The sequence below is a fragment of the Narcine bancroftii genome, chromosome 2 (assembly GCF_036971445.1).
Source record: "Narcine bancroftii isolate sNarBan1 chromosome 2, sNarBan1.hap1, whole genome shotgun sequence".
Classification (NCBI taxonomy): domain Eukaryota; kingdom Metazoa; phylum Chordata; class Chondrichthyes; order Torpediniformes; family Narcinidae; genus Narcine; species Narcine bancroftii.
In genome coordinates, this window is record NC_091470.1 from 236,177,101 (window position 1) to 236,193,988 (window position 16,888).

Here is a 16,888-nt window from a genome sequence, read left to right on the forward strand (position 1 = left end):
CGCGTTGAGTAACCACGTGACACCCAGGTTATATCAGCGCCCTCCAGCGCGGTTCTCAGCCAGGTCTGGACTGGGAGTATAAGTGCAGCCCAGTAGCCTGCAATAAACTAGTCTGCTCACTGAGATTAACCCATGTGGTTGTGTGTGTTATTGCAGGAGCAGGGTAGCCACCGCTACAGTGGAAATTTTGAAAGCTGATTCTTTGAATGCGTGGTTCATGAGTTAGAAATGGAGGTCAGACAAACCCTCTACTGGGAGATGAGGTTAGAGTAAAAATGTGGGAATTGAATGAGACAAGGCCAAGAACTCTTCTAATTACGCTAGAGAGGAAGGTAGGGTTCAGGAAAAATGAAAACATCCATAGGTACCTACACGGAAATTCTTGTCATCAGAGTACATGCAACAGATCTGGGGTAATTGGAAGGATTAAATGGAGTCTTTCCAGGTGCCAAGTTTGGCTTGACATTCAATATATGGAATAAGGGTTTGTACAGAGAAGTCTCCCTTCACAAGTATTCAAGTTATTCAAGAGATCCTGAGAATATGTTTCCTGCCCAAACTTCAGGTCATAATGGGAGTTTGAATTTGATTCTTCAGTGTAAATATTTACAATATTTCATACATTTGCCTCTTCCATTTGTTTGAAAATGCACATTTATAACCATTGAATTACCATATTTGCTGAAAATTCCTTTTAATATAAAATGTATCAGACAACTGCATGCATCATATTAATCGTCAAAAAATGCAAGTATGTTGAAGTTTAATGATGCATTCACCAGAATCTGCCAGCAGAATGGCCTGTTTGGCACCACACGCATTAAACAAAGATCTTCCTGTTTGTACAATTTGCATTTTCTAAAACTGATAGATTTAAGTATTTTGATGAAGAGATCATGAAGACGAAGAAGACTTATTTGTTTGCTCCAGTAAACATTTCCATTTTTACTTGTCTCTGATCAAGACAAAAATTAGCTGACAACTTAAGCATGAATTTCAAGTTCACAAGCAAGTGTGAAGCCTGGGCTGTCTGCTTGAAATGATGGCTAGTTGGAACCCTGATAATGAAGTCAAATGGGCCAATCGAGGCAATGGCTTCTTACTGGTGTGAAATACAGTGGAACCCCAATTCAACATGTCCAGATTTAATGCGAACCCAGATATTACAGGATCTGACAGAGGATCCCCTTTTTTCCCTCTTTCCAGAATTGAAATTGCTTTCACATCAAATAGAGCACATCGTTAGAGGACAAGAATCTTTTTCCCGTGAAAGATAAACTTCGCACACTTGACGCGATCAAGAATGAAGTCAAATTCAAGTTGTATGTGACCGCAGTATACCTGAATCAACACACCATGGCTGGAAATCTCAAAATGTTAGGAGTGATACTTTGGAAAGTTGAGGAAAAGGTGGGACTAAAAGGCATGAAGACAGCCAAAGATGTCAGCCTCAATGACTTCCCTGTACAAGTAATTCATTCAAGCATGCTCAGAAGGCCTTCCAATTTCTTAGCCTAATCTTAAAGCTCAAGGTGAGAAGTTTGACCAGCTGATCGACAGAGAAACCTTGCAGTTCAAAGCTAGCAATGGATGCCGTCACGGGCTTTCTCAAGTATTGGTGTCTGGAAAAATTTGCTCAGCCGGCAGTGCTGCCACAAATGAATTGCTTCCACAAGAACTAAGAAGGTGGCTACGTCAAAGAACAAGTGCGCAACTGTGACGAAACAGGCCTCTGCTACAAGATGACCCAGACCACACGAGGTCTAGCAAAGATGACGGCCATCAACCTGAGGGGTTCAAACAACAAGTTAAAACTGCTCATGATGGGCAAATTTTGCTCACTCTGCTGTTCATAACATATCAACGTGAAGTTGTTACTGTTCGAGTACACGCATAGCAGCAATGCTTGGATGACCAGTAGCATCGTTGAAGATTGGATTTGCAAAACTTTTGTCCTTGCTGTCTGCACTCATTTGTGTAAACAAAAGCAAGAACTCAAAGCTTTTCTTTTGCTTGACGACTGTCCCGCCCATCTGTCAGCTGCCAACCTAGTAAGCTGTGATGGAAAGATCTGAGTTTCTTACCTCCCAAATAACACTACAGCTGTGATCCAGCCCCTAGATCAGGGGACTATCTCTGTGTTCAAGCAGAATTACAGGTGTGAATTAATTTGTAGAATTGTAGATGAATCAACTATGTTGGGAGACTATCTGGAAAGCTTGAATGTTAAAGAAGTTTTCCACCTAGGTGGGAAGGGCCAGGCAGCAGTTAGCTCCTGGTGTGTGGAAAAATGCTGGGAGAAGGGTCTGGGTCCAGCCTTTACATCACGATAATCCACCAAGGAAGATGAAGATGATGATGTTGAGCAAGATTCCTATAGCTTCACAGATGAAGATGTGGACGAGGTTACAGAGGATTTTCACCAGTGATAGCCTGCTAATGACAAATGCCCAACATACGAGCATCTGATACATTCTGAGATCGTCCGTAATGTTACTATAGCACCGGTTCCTGAAGCACAGGAGGATGATAATGAGGAGCCTCCTCCCCCCCCCCCCCCAGCCCCAAAAGTGTTTGAAGCAGTTGAGTACCTTGAGGCTAGCTACGTTGGCTGGAGACCCAGGATGTGGACCACATATAAATCCTCCAGCTCAGAAGCATCTTGGATTTTGCTCACTGCCATTGACGTGCTGCATTCAAGAAATGGACACTTGAGTGCTTTTTTAAGAAATCAAATGATGATTGCAAGAAATAAAAAAGACTACTGCAAATACAGGCATTGTACATGTGTTCTTTAGTTTTTTTGAAACCACTATTTTACATGACCCCGGTTTAGCACAAACCTGCTTTTTCTTATTCCGATATTTGGACCTGAACCATCACATTATAACGAGGTTCCACTGTAGTTAGTAGGCATTTAGGGGGTAGTCAGAAAAGTCTAGGCCCAAAGCCTGCTCCTGAAAGCCAAACAGAACAAAGGATGGCAAGGACTTGAATGCCATGTGAAGGCCTGATATTCAACATAAGCATTGCCTTCATTCTGCTGTCTAAAACAGCCATTCTCAATGTGGGACCTAGCCATCCCCACCAGCCCCAACCCCACAACTCCTTGGAAACTACACACATTTAATTAAAAAGCCTTATTTCCTTTTCACCTCGTGTAACATAAATATTTTTAAAGTTTTTTTTTTTGCGTAGTTAATAGGAGTACAGAAGAGGCCAAATCTTGACTGCTTCACATGGAACAGGGCCTATAAATATTGAGCAAAGTCCTAAGGGGCCTGTAGCCAAAAAAAAAATGTTGAGAATGGTTGGCTGGCCTAAGAGACCAAAGATACAACTAAAATATTATGATTAAGAGCAGCACTCTGTCAGCTGTTCTTTATCAGCCACACAATTTAGGCAGCTGGAAACCCATTACTAAGTGTTATTACAATGTGATACCAAGTAATCTGGCATTTATTACAAGAAGACATGTGTTCAAGAGTTGTGAAATCTTGCTTTTATTATACAGGGATCTTGTGAGGCCACATCTGGAATACGTTGTAGAGATCTGGTCTCCCAACCAAAGGAAAGAATTGCAGTGAAGGTTCATCAGTTGATTCACGTCATGGCAAGCCTAGCAGATGAAGAGGGTTTAAGTAAAGGTTCCATTATTGTCATGTAATATTACATTTAGAATGTGGAATACATGACATTTTTTTAACTTTTGTCTACCGTATGGCAGACAGAGAGTCGCCACTTTGCCCAGCGCCCCTCACAGAAACCGACAGCACTGGTGTCCCTCCAAGTACTGACCAGGCCTGAGCCTGCCTAGTCTCCAAATTCAGACAATCTGATGTGTAGTCAGGCTATTAGGGCTTCTCTTCCCTAATAGTAGAAGATGCCCTGCCTATGCTCTTCTGCAGTTTAAAACATAAGAGATTATTTCTTTGAAACATTGAAACCTCTTGAGAGGATGCAATGAGGACATTTCCCTTACCTGGAGTGTCTACTTTCGAGGGCCACAGAGTTAACACAAGGAGTGTTCAAGACAAGTGTGAGGCAAATTTCTCAAGTGTTTGTTATTGCACCCAATAAACACACAAATGGTAACCTTAGTCAATGCTTTACTGTTAAACTCAAGCAACACTATTCACAATGGGAGCTTTGTGTAATGGCATGTGCCATGTCTCGCGGGGACTCGCAGATGCACAGTAGCACTATGATGAGGTTGGTGGCTGCAATACGCAATTGTAGCGAGTGCAGAGTAACCAATGAGAGTGGTTGCCTACATCCCCTTTCTTGAGTAACTCCCCACATAACACAATCCATGTTGGTGCTGTTCATCACAGTAGTTACAGTTCAGCAATGAACAACCAGAGCTGTTTACTCCTGATATTTTGAGTTGGGCTTACAAATATGCCCAGCATGTGCTATGAAATCGCCACTGGTGGAAGTGGATGCTTGGGGTGCTTCAGCCTGAGAGGATGTGCCATCCGTGGACTCAGGGGTGCGGCTATTTGTTTCATGGGTTGCTACTGAGGGAGCTCTGCCTTCCGAAGGTTCACATTCCAGATCCTGGTATATAGTCTCATCAGGAATGGTTTGGGCTGGGGGTGACTCCCTTACTTGTCGGATGTGTCAACGGTTTCTCTGATACAGCCTTCCTGGGCTCTTGGCAGCATCTTTCAGCTATGCCCATGTGGTCATAACCTTGTGGAATTTGCATCCTATGACTTGCCCTTCTGCTAATGGCTTAAGTGGTTGGCTGTTTCTGTCATAGCACCTTTTCTGTGTGAGTCTCCTGTTTAGTATCTGGGATGTAATTTCTTCTGAGTCACTTAGCTGGGGCTCCAGGAGCCTCCTTGCTGCTAGCAGCATCTCACTGGACGTGAGTCTTTGCGCCAAAGAGCCCAATGTGGCATTGTGAGGTTGTTCCATAGATTTAGCAGGTTGAGGAACACATCCGTCTTCTCCCTGTGAGACTTCTCCATGAGTTGCTTCTTGCTCATCATGGCTCTTTCAACCAACATATTTGACTGTGATGTGGTTGAAATCCCATGTTGCTGCAAATGCCTGAATTTCTCACTGGTAAACTGTGTGCTATTGTCCAATAGCAGAGTATGGGGTGTCCCAAAGACAGAAAAGTGCCTCTTCAACTTGGTAATGACTGCCAAGGAGGTGATGACAGGTAAAAGGTCTATTTCAAACCATCCAGAGTGTGAATCAATAAGTGCCAAATACTGCTAACTGTGCTATTCAAAGATGTCTCTTGCTACAGTTGACCAGTGGTCTGGCTCTGTGTGGACCTGCAGCGGCTCTTTCTGCTGGTGTGGTTGGTGCTATTGCACACCAAGCAAGCTTGTACAGGTCTTCTCCTGTGAAAACATGGCCTACATAACCAACCTGGTTCAGCCAAAATCTGCACTTCCATGGGTTGAGCTGAAGGTTTACCTTCTGGGTTCTGTCATGAACCTTTTTGTAAATTTACACCGTGTTCTTCCAAGTCCTTTCCACCTACGAGTATATCATCTACGATGATGGGTACCCAGCAAAGATTTGCCTCATTGACCTCTGAAATAACTCGCTTGCTGAATTAATTCTGAATGGCATTCGCAGGAATCTGATTCAGTGAAACTTGTGCTGAATGTGGTCAGCTGTGACAACTTGTAGTCAAGTTTGATTTGCCAGAAGGAATTCTTTGTGTCAAAACCGAGAAAAATGTTGCACCAGCCATCTGTGCAGCAACCTCCTCCACGGTAAGCATTAGATGGTGTGGTCATTTAAAACTGTATTGAGGTCTTCCAGGTTGATGAAGATCCAGATCGGCTCTCCAACTTTTTTTTTTAGCCTCCACCATAGAGGACACCAATCTAACTTCTCACTCCTCCAAATTCACTGATATCAGGCAATTTTTATACCATGCACAGAATTGAACATTTATGAATCTTCACCAGGCTTTGGTGCTTGAAAGGTAAATGGTTAGGAATGTTCTTGTTGGTTTTCAGAGAGAGATTTGTTGCTCATTGGACACCCACAACTGATTCCTTCTGAAGTGTCTTGCTGAAGAAATTTGCCCAATCAGGGTTTCCCACAGAGTTCGTTTTCTGTTTCCCTTATCTCAGGTGAAACATTAAACATCCAGCCATCTCCTCTTGTATGGACCACAAGGGCTTTGAACAGGTTGACCTCAGAACTCACAACACGTCTTAAAAAGAGGGTTTTAAACAAACTTCCAAAAGCCACTGCAGAAAACCAGCAGTCTCTCTCTCTCTCTCTCTCTCTCTCTCTCTCTCTCTCTCTCTCTCTCTCTCTCTCTCTCTCTCTCTCTCTCTCTCTCTCTCTCTCTCTCTCTCTCAGAGAAAACCTGTTTTCTCTCTCTTCTTCCAAAACCACATTACCTTAGAACAGCAATCTGCATTCAGACAGATTGCGGCACCAGACCCAATCTAATAATCTATTACTCCATAGCATGTTCATTTAACACCTGCTTATGAAAAAAGTTGGTTGCCCGAGCAAATGGTTTGGAACTTGATAGAGCACATAGAGCTCTAAGGAAAAAAAATGTATCCGGGACAACCACCATGATCTATTTTGATTAAATGTCTATGTTATCAAGATAGTGAAATTATTTTGAAAGTGGCAGTTCAAAAAGCCAGTGAACAACAAAGCCCTTTAATGCTCCAGAATAAATAATCCAGAATCTTCTATGTGGATTTGAGTAATGAAATTGTTAAAAGAAGAAAATAATTTAACCCAGCAAAGTCAATTTTGTGGAAGAAGGGATATAGATTTTCATTCCGATACCCAGCAGTTCTAAAGTTTGTTATGGACAATTTTTTTGTGAATAAATCTGAAGCTTTGGAATTTGCCAATTCAATGCCTAATAATAAGCAGAATGAAGACAACATTATTCATCTCAACAAATGGAAGGGGATCAAGAAAAATCAAAGGGAGAGATTTCAGCAGGAAGACAGCTGACTGAGGTTCAAGTTGAAATTAATGATGATCAAGTTAATAGAGACCTTCAAGAAGCTTATCATACTTAATTGATTGAAATTAAATTTTGATATTCTGTCTGGGGGAGGCAGATTCTCTTTTTTCTGCTTTCTTCTTCCGAGGCCTTGTGCCACCAGTGGTGAGGGCCATTTCTTTTTTTTAAATATTTTTTTTTTAATTTTTCACACTGTGAACCATATCAACCAAAATACATACCAATTTTTCCCTCTTAAATATACACAGTGGCATTTTCTCCCCTTTTTTCCCCCCTACCTTCCCTCCCCACTTCCCACCCCCCTCCAAAACCAATAAACATTCAACATATACAATATAATAAAAACATTAAACAATGTCATCACACAATGAAAAATAAGCAAGAAAAATGTGTCATCTACTTTTACACACTGGATCAAGTCATTTTGTCTTCTTATCATTTTAGGGGGTGGAGGTCCGAGGCAAACCCTCTCTGTTACATTCCATGTACGGTTCCCAAATTTGTTCAAATATTGTGACTTTATTTTTTTAAATTATATGTTATTTTTTCCAATGGAATACATTTATTCATTTCCATGTGCCATTGCTGTACTCTCAGGCTCTCTTCCATTTTCCAAGTTGACATTATACATTTTTTGCTACAGCTAAGGCTATCATAATAAATCATTTTTGCGCTTCATGCAGTTTGAGGCCTAATTCCTTACTTATATTACTTAGAAGAAAGATCTCTGGATTTTTTGGTATGATGCTTTTTGTGATTTTATTTAATATCTGATTTAGATCTTCCCAAAACTTTTTAATTTTCTCACATGCCCAAACTGCATATACTGTTCTTGGAATTAAGGGAGTTAGTGCTGACCTAATCAGTGTATTTTTTTCTTTTTTTCTTTTATTGTGTTATTATTATTTGGATTTTCTTACTTTCTATCTTTGGGGAGATAATTTTGAAAGTTGGCTGTGGAGATGGGGTGGAGAAGGGAGTTGAGTATTTTTAAAATTATATTATGGCAACACATAGTTTGAATTATGTAACATTTAATGTGAACAGGCTCAATAACCTAATTAAAAGTAAGAGAGTTTGAGCTCATATTAAGAAGTTGAAAGTAGATATTGCTTTCCTGCAGGAAACTCATTTAACTTAGAAAGAATACCAAAAGTTAAAAAGAAAATGGGTTGCTCAAGTTATAGCTTCATCTTTTAATTCTAAAGCACAAGGAGTGGCTATTTTAAATAATAAAATGTAGCCATTTAAATTATAATCAAGTTATTGATCCTGTTGGTAGATTTGTTTTAGTAAATTGTCAAATTTATTCAGAATATTGGATTTTTATGAATGTGTACACTCCTAATATAAATGATGAAAATGTATTCAAGATGTTTTTCTTAATTTGGTAGAAATAAATGGAAATATAATAATTGGATAAGATTTTAATTGTTGTTTGGATCCAATTTTAGATAAATCTACAAAATCTTTAATGAAAACAAAATTGGCTAAAAAGAATATTGATGTTAATGAAGATTTACAGTAAATATGCGTGTATAATGTGAAAAATGTTGTACCAAAATTTGAGCTCAAAGTAGGGGGTCGCATTATACATGCATATTTATTGCAGTGCGAATTGGTGGGTGAGGGAGAAGAGATATGGCAGCGTGAATTGAGCAGGCGAGGGGGAAGAAAGATGGCAGCATGAATTGGGTGGGCAAGGGGGAGAGAGACGGCAGCATGAATCGGGTGGGCGAGGGGGAAGAGAGATGGCAGTGTGAATTGGGCAGGTGAGTGGAGGGTGGTCGTATTATACATGGGGGTAAAATTTTTCTCCCTTTTTCCCCTCAAAAATGGGGGTTGCATTATACTTGAAATGCATTATACATGCATATTTATGGTAAATTTGGTGGATATTTGGAGGAAATTGAATCCTAGAGAGAGAGAGAGATTACTCATTTTATTCTTACTGGTTTGATTCTTATTCTAGAATAGATTTTTTTTTTAAATTCAGCTAATTTACAAGAAATAATTGAATATGTACAATATAAACTTAGAATTGTATCAGATCACTTACCATTATTGATGTCATGTTTGAACTCTAATAGAATTGATTCAATTTATAGATGATTTAATTCATCATTATTAAAAAAATGTAGAATTTTGTGACTTTATGAGAAGTTGAATACAGATCTATTTAGATACAAATATTAATTTTGTTGATAATAAACTTGTTTTATGAGATGCATTAAAATCTTATTTAAGCTAATTGACTAAAATAAGAAAAAATATCTTAAGGAAGTAGATCAATTTGGGAAGGAAATAGCAATTTTGGAAAAAAAATTACAAAAAATATCTGAAAGAGTGAGATTGGAATTGATAAAAAAATGTATTACAATTCAATTCAGACATAGGATTGAGAAATTAATTGATAGAACTAAACAAAAATACTGTATTATGAATAAGAGAATGAACACATAAAGTATTAACTTGGCAATTGAAAATGGAGCAAGCATCAAGAACTATTAATGCTGTCAAAAAGAATTCACAAATTATTTATAAACTACAGGATATAAATGATTCTTTTAGAGAGTATTACATTAAGTTATATTCATCCCAATCATTGAATAATGAAGGAGAAATTAATGATTCATTATAGAAGCTTCAACTTCCATCTTTGAATTACCAAGCTCAAAAGGATTTAGATTCTCCATTTACGTTGAAAGAAGTTATTGAGGCTTTAAATTCAATGCAAAATGGTAAATATCCTGGTGAAGATGGGTTAATGTCTGAATTTTGTAAAAAAAATTATAGACTTATTGATGCCTTTATTAATGGAAGCATTAAACCAAGCGACTGAATCTTGTTCATTACCAGAATCTTTTTCAAATGCTGTAATACCTAAGAAAGATTTTTTTAAATAACTTAATCTGTCACATTAACCATCTGAGCCTCTCATATTTACTGAACAATATTTGTGTATTTGTATATATGAATACTTCTACTGTATTTTTTGTCTGTATGTCTGGTTGTGTGTCTGCATATTTGGGTCAAAGGTCCAGATTGTGTCCAGATGATAATAAACTTGACTTGACTTGTAGTAACCTGAATTCACCTATCACCTGACAACCTTGTTCTTCTCCTCCCCCTCCCATTCCAACCGTTTAATTTGGGCATCCGTGCATTTCTTGCTATCCCTTATGAAGGGTTTCAGCACAAAATGTTGACTATCTTTCACCTTCCCTGGATGCTGCCTGACCTGAAGAGTTCCTCCAGCATTTTGTGTGCTTCTTCAGTTTTCAAGCATCTGCAAGCTCTCTTGTTTACCTTTCTTTTGTACCTCTGTAACTTTGCAAATAGATTTTAAGGGCATTCTGAGTGATGACATCCCAACACAAGTTCTAATTGTCATTTTTAATCCATCTATCAATTATGTATCTGCTTAACATTTCCTCCTCCATTATAAAGTATCAAACATCAATCTCTTTTAACATCCATCAGTCATTCATTGCTTTATTGGATCAAATCCATTTGATTGTAATAAATATTCATTGCACTCAACACCTGGCTGCACAGTTCAGTGTCATCTCCAAATTTTAACAAATTACAAGGTTCTTTCCTGGGTACCTTGTGATAGCATAAATTACAGGAAATCCTGCAGAAAATCCTATGGATTTCAACTCATTATTAAATTTGGATAAAACTTTAATTCATTTAACATCACCTCCCACTTTCCATTGCCAGCTGAGTTTTCAATCTATCTTGCTGATCTGTACTAACGATGTGACCTTTCAAAGTCCCACTTTTAGTGACCAGTTTTAATTTTCAGTAAAAGCGAGAAGAAGTTGGAGCCTATAAGCGGGCAGGATCAGTGGAGGTATTTTGTTTACTCTTGGATCCTTTTCCTCAAAACTGAATTTTGATGAAGCAGAAAATATCTAGTCTTCAAAATGTCAGTGAAATACATCACTAGCTAGAATAAAAGAACAGCTATCTCAATCCCCTGCTGTACATCCGAAGCCTGTATGAGGCAAGATCCACAGTTCACAATGGGATGAATAAAATGTGCCTCTTGTTTCTCAGCACTGCTGATGAATACAGCCATGAATAACACCCACCTGGTAAAGATGGATTGGAGTAATTCAACTGAGGACAGCCAACAAAGATATAGATAAAGATACAGATTACATTCAGAAGTAATGCTTTAGGTTAACAGACTCTGGGAGAAGTTGTAAATCTTACTTCCAGCCAACATATATTTGTTTTCTATCACTGACATCCTACCAAATAAAATTGAAATGTCAAATATATTTCAGTATGAATCCTTGCATTTATCTTTTCTCTACCTGGACAAACTACTCCTTAAACATTTTTATGGGACAGTTTTATTTCAATAGTGGAACATGACATTTATACAAATCTCATAACTCACATTTTCGTAATTTCCTCCCTTTTGTTAAAAATCTGCTCCCAGATTCTAGTCCATCAAATGGCTAAAACCAGTACATGATTTCATCGACACTCCTCTCAAAGGAACCGCATCTCAAATTAACGTTCTTCATGGTATCTCACTTCAATTCCCCATGGGTAAAAAGGAATGAGACATACTTAATAGTACAGCACCACCTAAATACTACACTGAAATGTCAACTCAAAAAGTATTTGATTGAACTTAAGCTTCTCACTCAGAAAAGCAGTTTTATAGCTTTCTTGAATGAACAGAAAGATGGGTGAACTTTCATAATTCCCCTGACTTGTCCTCTGACATCACCTGTGATTCAAAATTCTCATCTACTTGACTCAGCTTGGAGCATTCTCTGCAATACTAGTAATTTTAAAAAGTAGTTTTGATACAATCCAGTCATGGATCTATAATGTTAACTTAGAATAATGATGTAAAATCTAGCCCATGAAATGTTTCAAAGTGGAAAAAAAACTCTTTTGCTTGTTGTGGTTTTTTTTAAACAACTATTTGTTCTCATTAGTTCTCAGCCTTTTTTCTTTTAACTTTCAAACTTTCTTGTCAACTTGAATGAAGCCTGGCAAATATGTATATTTCATAATTTAACACTAAAGTTCTGCTAAATTGCAAGATAATGGTGCACAATCTTCATCCTGGGTTAGTTAAAATCAGTACATAAATAATGAGTCACCCTTATTTGAATACTATGGTGACATGATGTAGGGAAAATTGAGATAACAATGGACAATGAAGATTTTGCTTCCTAAACCCTTACGGTGCATTTTATGGATTTTGAGCTGCTGATTACAAAAATTGCCATAAAAAGTTCTTATCGTGTACTTTTTTTTAGATATAACCTATTTATGTGATTCCTGTCAACCATGAAATGCAAATTATATTTGAAAATTCCATTTCAGGATTTGCACTTGAACTTCTTCCCTGCTGTTCTTGGTGCAGTCAGTGACGAACGTGGTAAAGGGTTTCTCTGGGACTTTGCGACCATGGAAAAGCAATAACTTGAGTCCATTAATGCTGGCCAGCTATTGCTGAACCCTGACATGAGAGACATCAGATGCTGAGTACAAACAAAAACCAGTAGCAAACGGTTATGGGTCAGTTGAATGTGTCAGCATCATTATGCAAATAAACATGCTAAATTCAGTAAAAGTTAATTTAATGTTTCTCCAACTTCTTACATGATAGAGCAAATCTAAAATTATCCTTGTGTTCAGTTTGAAGTTGTAATCACCATTTATTTTTCGGGAAGAAGATGTGTTATCCAGTGTAATTTTGCATGCGAGAAAAGTCTAAATTACTGATTCACAATACATCTGAATATATGGTCTTTCTTTGCAGAATAAAGTCTTATCCATTGACAAGATATCTGCTGCATTCAAATCATTTGCATTGAAATAAGTCAGTGGCACAATCTAAAAACATACAGAAGCATAGAAACACATGAACAAGAACAAGTTATGAGCATCTACTAAAGAGCCTGGAACCAAAAATGTTATATGTTTCTCTTTCCATAGATGCTACCTGACCTGGTGAGCATTCCAGTATTTTCTGCTTTATTTCATATCCCTAACACCCATATTTTTTTTATTTTCAGTGGTCGTTTTCCACACATTCGTAGCTGATTGGTAATCTCATTTTAGAAACTTGTCTTCTCTCCAAATCTCTTAGTATGTTAAGTGAACAAAATATGCTTTTTGTGGCACTGACAATCAAAGATCTCACACCCTCTCATTCTTTCCAAACATTGATCAACAATGGCTGTCTCTAACTTTTAAACAGGACTAATAATTTTAGACACCCCCATGCATCAATGTAAATTCAGGCAATGAAAATTTCAGAAAATTCATACATCGAAAAGCTCTACTTCGTTGTAGCTTGATCTTCAGATAAAGCCTTCCTGTGTTGAAATACAGTCACACAACTCTTTGCACAGTGCAAGATATTCTGATGGTTCGAATACTTTGTGTGATGTTTCTTTTACTGTAATAAAGTTTTTTGTATTAATTATGTTTTATTAACAACTCATGACCTTGTGGGGTATCTATCTGCATCTACCTGAGATGGAACATTCATTTCTGACTCCCTCTAGTGGTCAGGAGGATCACCAACTCCCAATCACTATATCCTCTTCCCTTAAGATGTTCATTCTACCAATATGGTATTCATTTCAATTTAGAGTTAAACACAAACATCAGCAGCATAATTTGTTTTTAAGTGTGAAATTCTTTTTCTTTTAAAAATTCAGCCTGTCAGGTGCTTTAATAATGCGTGTGGATCTTCTCAACACAGATGCATAGGTCAGCTCTGCTTGTCCTACTTTCTAGCTCTGGTGGTTTTCCCACTGTCACTGGGCAGGCTGGATCTTCTGCATTTAATGGTTCTTGCAGCATTACTTGTGTTTTCAGTAGACTCTTTCGATTCTTCCTCAGTATTTTAGCATCTTCTGTTCAGGGAGTGTAGCATCTTGGTTTTACTTCCTGCAGAACTGTGGCCTTCCTGTCCCAGGTGTTAGAATCTCTGAGTCTCACTGTGTCATGTTGTGCCAGAGGCCCTAACATCTTGTTGACTTGTCATAGTTTGCTTTTTGTCTCCTTTGCAGACACCCTTATTCCTGTTTGACATCTCTATTCTTGTTTGGGTTTGTAGATTAGGAAATGTCTGGTGTGTAGTCTATGTCTCATCAAGAACTCAGCAGATGACATGCCATATTCAAGTCATGAAGCTTGGTAACTCAACAGAGCTAGATATGGATCTGAGCCACTGTCTTGTGCTTTCTTGAGCAACTGTTTAACTATGTGAACTACTTTCTCTGCTTTACCATTAGACTGTGGATACAGAGGACTTGAAGCGTCATATCTAAAATTTTACTCTTCTGCAAAGTTCTGGAATTCTCTACAACTGTGGCATGGTCCATTGTCACTGCAGACAATTTGAGGAATTCCAAAGATCGATTTCCTATATTTGACCACCCAGGCAGTAGACAAGCGAGGAAGCAGTGCCATCTCAGGATAATTTGATGGATAATTCTTTCAATCCAGGTCAAACAGATCCGTCCAACTTTCTGCCATGGCTCCTCTCATAAATCAATTATAATCAAGGAGATGATTGTGGAGATTAGGAGGAAGTCAGGGGAACACAACCAAATCCTCATTGAGGGTTCAGTAGTGGAGACGGTCAAGAACTTCAAATCCCTGGGTGACAACATCTCTGAGGATCTATCCTGGAACCTCATGAGAAGGTTCACCAGAAACTATACTTTATGAGGTGTTTGTCACTGAAGACTCTCGAAAACTTCTACAGGTGTACTGTGGAGAACATTCTGATTGGTTGCATCACTGCCTGGTATGGAGGTGCAAACTTGCAGGACAGTAATAAATTCCAGATGATTGTTAACTCGGCCTGCAATATCACAGCCACCTGACTCTATCAAGAATATCTACATGAGGCGGTGTCTTCAAAAAAGCTGCTTCTATCCTCAAAGACCCCCAAACCCCAGGTCATACCCTCTTCACTCTGCTACCATTGGGGAAAAGGTACAGGAGCCTAAAGACAAGCACTCAGTGGCAGAAGAAGGTATAGACATCACACTTCAAGTCCTCTGTATCCACAGTCAAATGGTAAAGCAGAGAAAGTAGTTCACATAGTTAAACAGTTGCCATCAGATTCCTGACTAATCAATGAACCAAAGACACTGCCTTACTTTATGTGCGCTATTATTCTTACCATTATTTTATTTTTTTATATAGAAATGTTGTAAGGTGGTTATAATATGTATCTTTGCACTATTGATGCTGTTGCAAAACATCGGTGTTTGTGACTTCTTCGTGATAATAAATTCTGATTCTGATTTCTTTTGGATGCTTTATGTGAACGTTCAGACAGCTTGAGACCATCCTGTCAATTACAGCATTTATCCCTGGCCAATAAACAGTAGTTCTGTCCCTCCTCTTGCATGTTTCCATTCCAAGGTGCCCCTCGTGCACCCTTTTCAGCATCTCTTGTTGCAGTGATTGAGGAATTACAATTCTGCTCTGTTTGAGTAGAAGCCCATTGACAACACTCGGGTCTGTTCTGATGATGTAGCTTTGCTGACATTCACCTCTAGACCAATCTTCATTCAGATTCTTGATGAACTTCGGTTGACCTATGTCATTTTTGGTTTCAGCTACAATCTGCTTGGATTTCATGTCAGATACGAGAGGCGTTTCAGTGATCAGATTCACGTGGAGATTCACACCTGTCTCTGTGGAACTCTCAATGAGTGTTTCACTCTACATCGTTTCCCTGGACAACGCGTCAGTCAACACAATAAGTATCGCTGGTGTGTACACCAATTCAAAGTTATAACATTGTAGCCTCAACTTCAGTTTTTGGATTCACGGTAATGTCTCACTGAGATTTTTTAAAAATTATGACTATTAAAAGCTTGTGGTCTGTCTCTGCCGTGAATGTTGGTAGAACCTATACATAGCTGAGGAATTTCTCGAGTCCATAGACCAAATCCGGGCACTCTCTATCTGCACATATCGACATTCAAATATTGTCATCATCCTTGATTCATTTGTAATGGGCATCCAATTTTCTCGCACAGCCTGAAGTAGTACTATTTCATCTTTTGAAGCCTCCATCGATATTTTTGTCCTTTGGAATGGGTCAAAGAACATCAAAAGCACCAGTTCTATAGTCAGAATGTCTTTAGTCATTCTTCCCTGTGGTTGGATGTTCACTGGAATTCACTTTGTCATGTAACAACTCCCTCAGGTACATTGTTTTGGAAGACAGGTTTGGTATGAATTTACCAATGAAATTGATAATTCCCAGCATTCTCAATATACCTTTTTTGTCAGTGGGTCTGGGCATCTCTAGAATTGCTTTCACCTTGCTCTTGTCTGGCTCCACACTTGCCTCTGACAGCTTATCTCCCAGAAAGGTGATTTCCTTCACACCAAACTGACATTTTTGTCTGTTTAGCTTTAATCCATACTTCTGGATGCACTTTGACGAGGCTCTCTTTGTGTTGCTCCTGTGTGGATGCCCATAGGATCACATCATCATGTACAGACGTACCCCATTTATGCCTTCTATGATAATAGACAATAGACAATAGACAATAGACAATAGGAGCTGGAGTAGGCCCTTCGGCCCGTCAAGCCAGCACCACCATTTTACAGATCATGGCTGATCACTACCATCAGTACCCCTTTCCAGCTTTATCCCCATAACCCTTAACTCCTTTGCCCACTCTATAGTGCTCTATAGTCCTGTGGAACACTTCAGGAGCTGAGGAAATTCCAAAAGGCATCCTTACACAGGAGTATTGGCCAAGCGGTGTATTGGATATTTACTATTTTGTCCAATCTTCATGCAGTTTTAATTGCCAGAAGCCTTGCGATGCATCCAATTTGGTGAAGAACTTTGCACCGGCCACCTCAATTGTAACTTCATTCCTG

At 38.7% G+C, this 16,888-nt stretch overlaps 1 long non-coding RNA gene across 1 annotated transcript in view; it reads left to right on the forward strand.

Annotated features, from left to right (window-relative positions):
* The window catches only part of LOC138752635 (uncharacterized), a 68,383-nt gene that overhangs the window by 28,747 nt on the left and 22,748 nt on the right, over positions 1-16,888 (forward strand). The window lies entirely within an intron of this gene.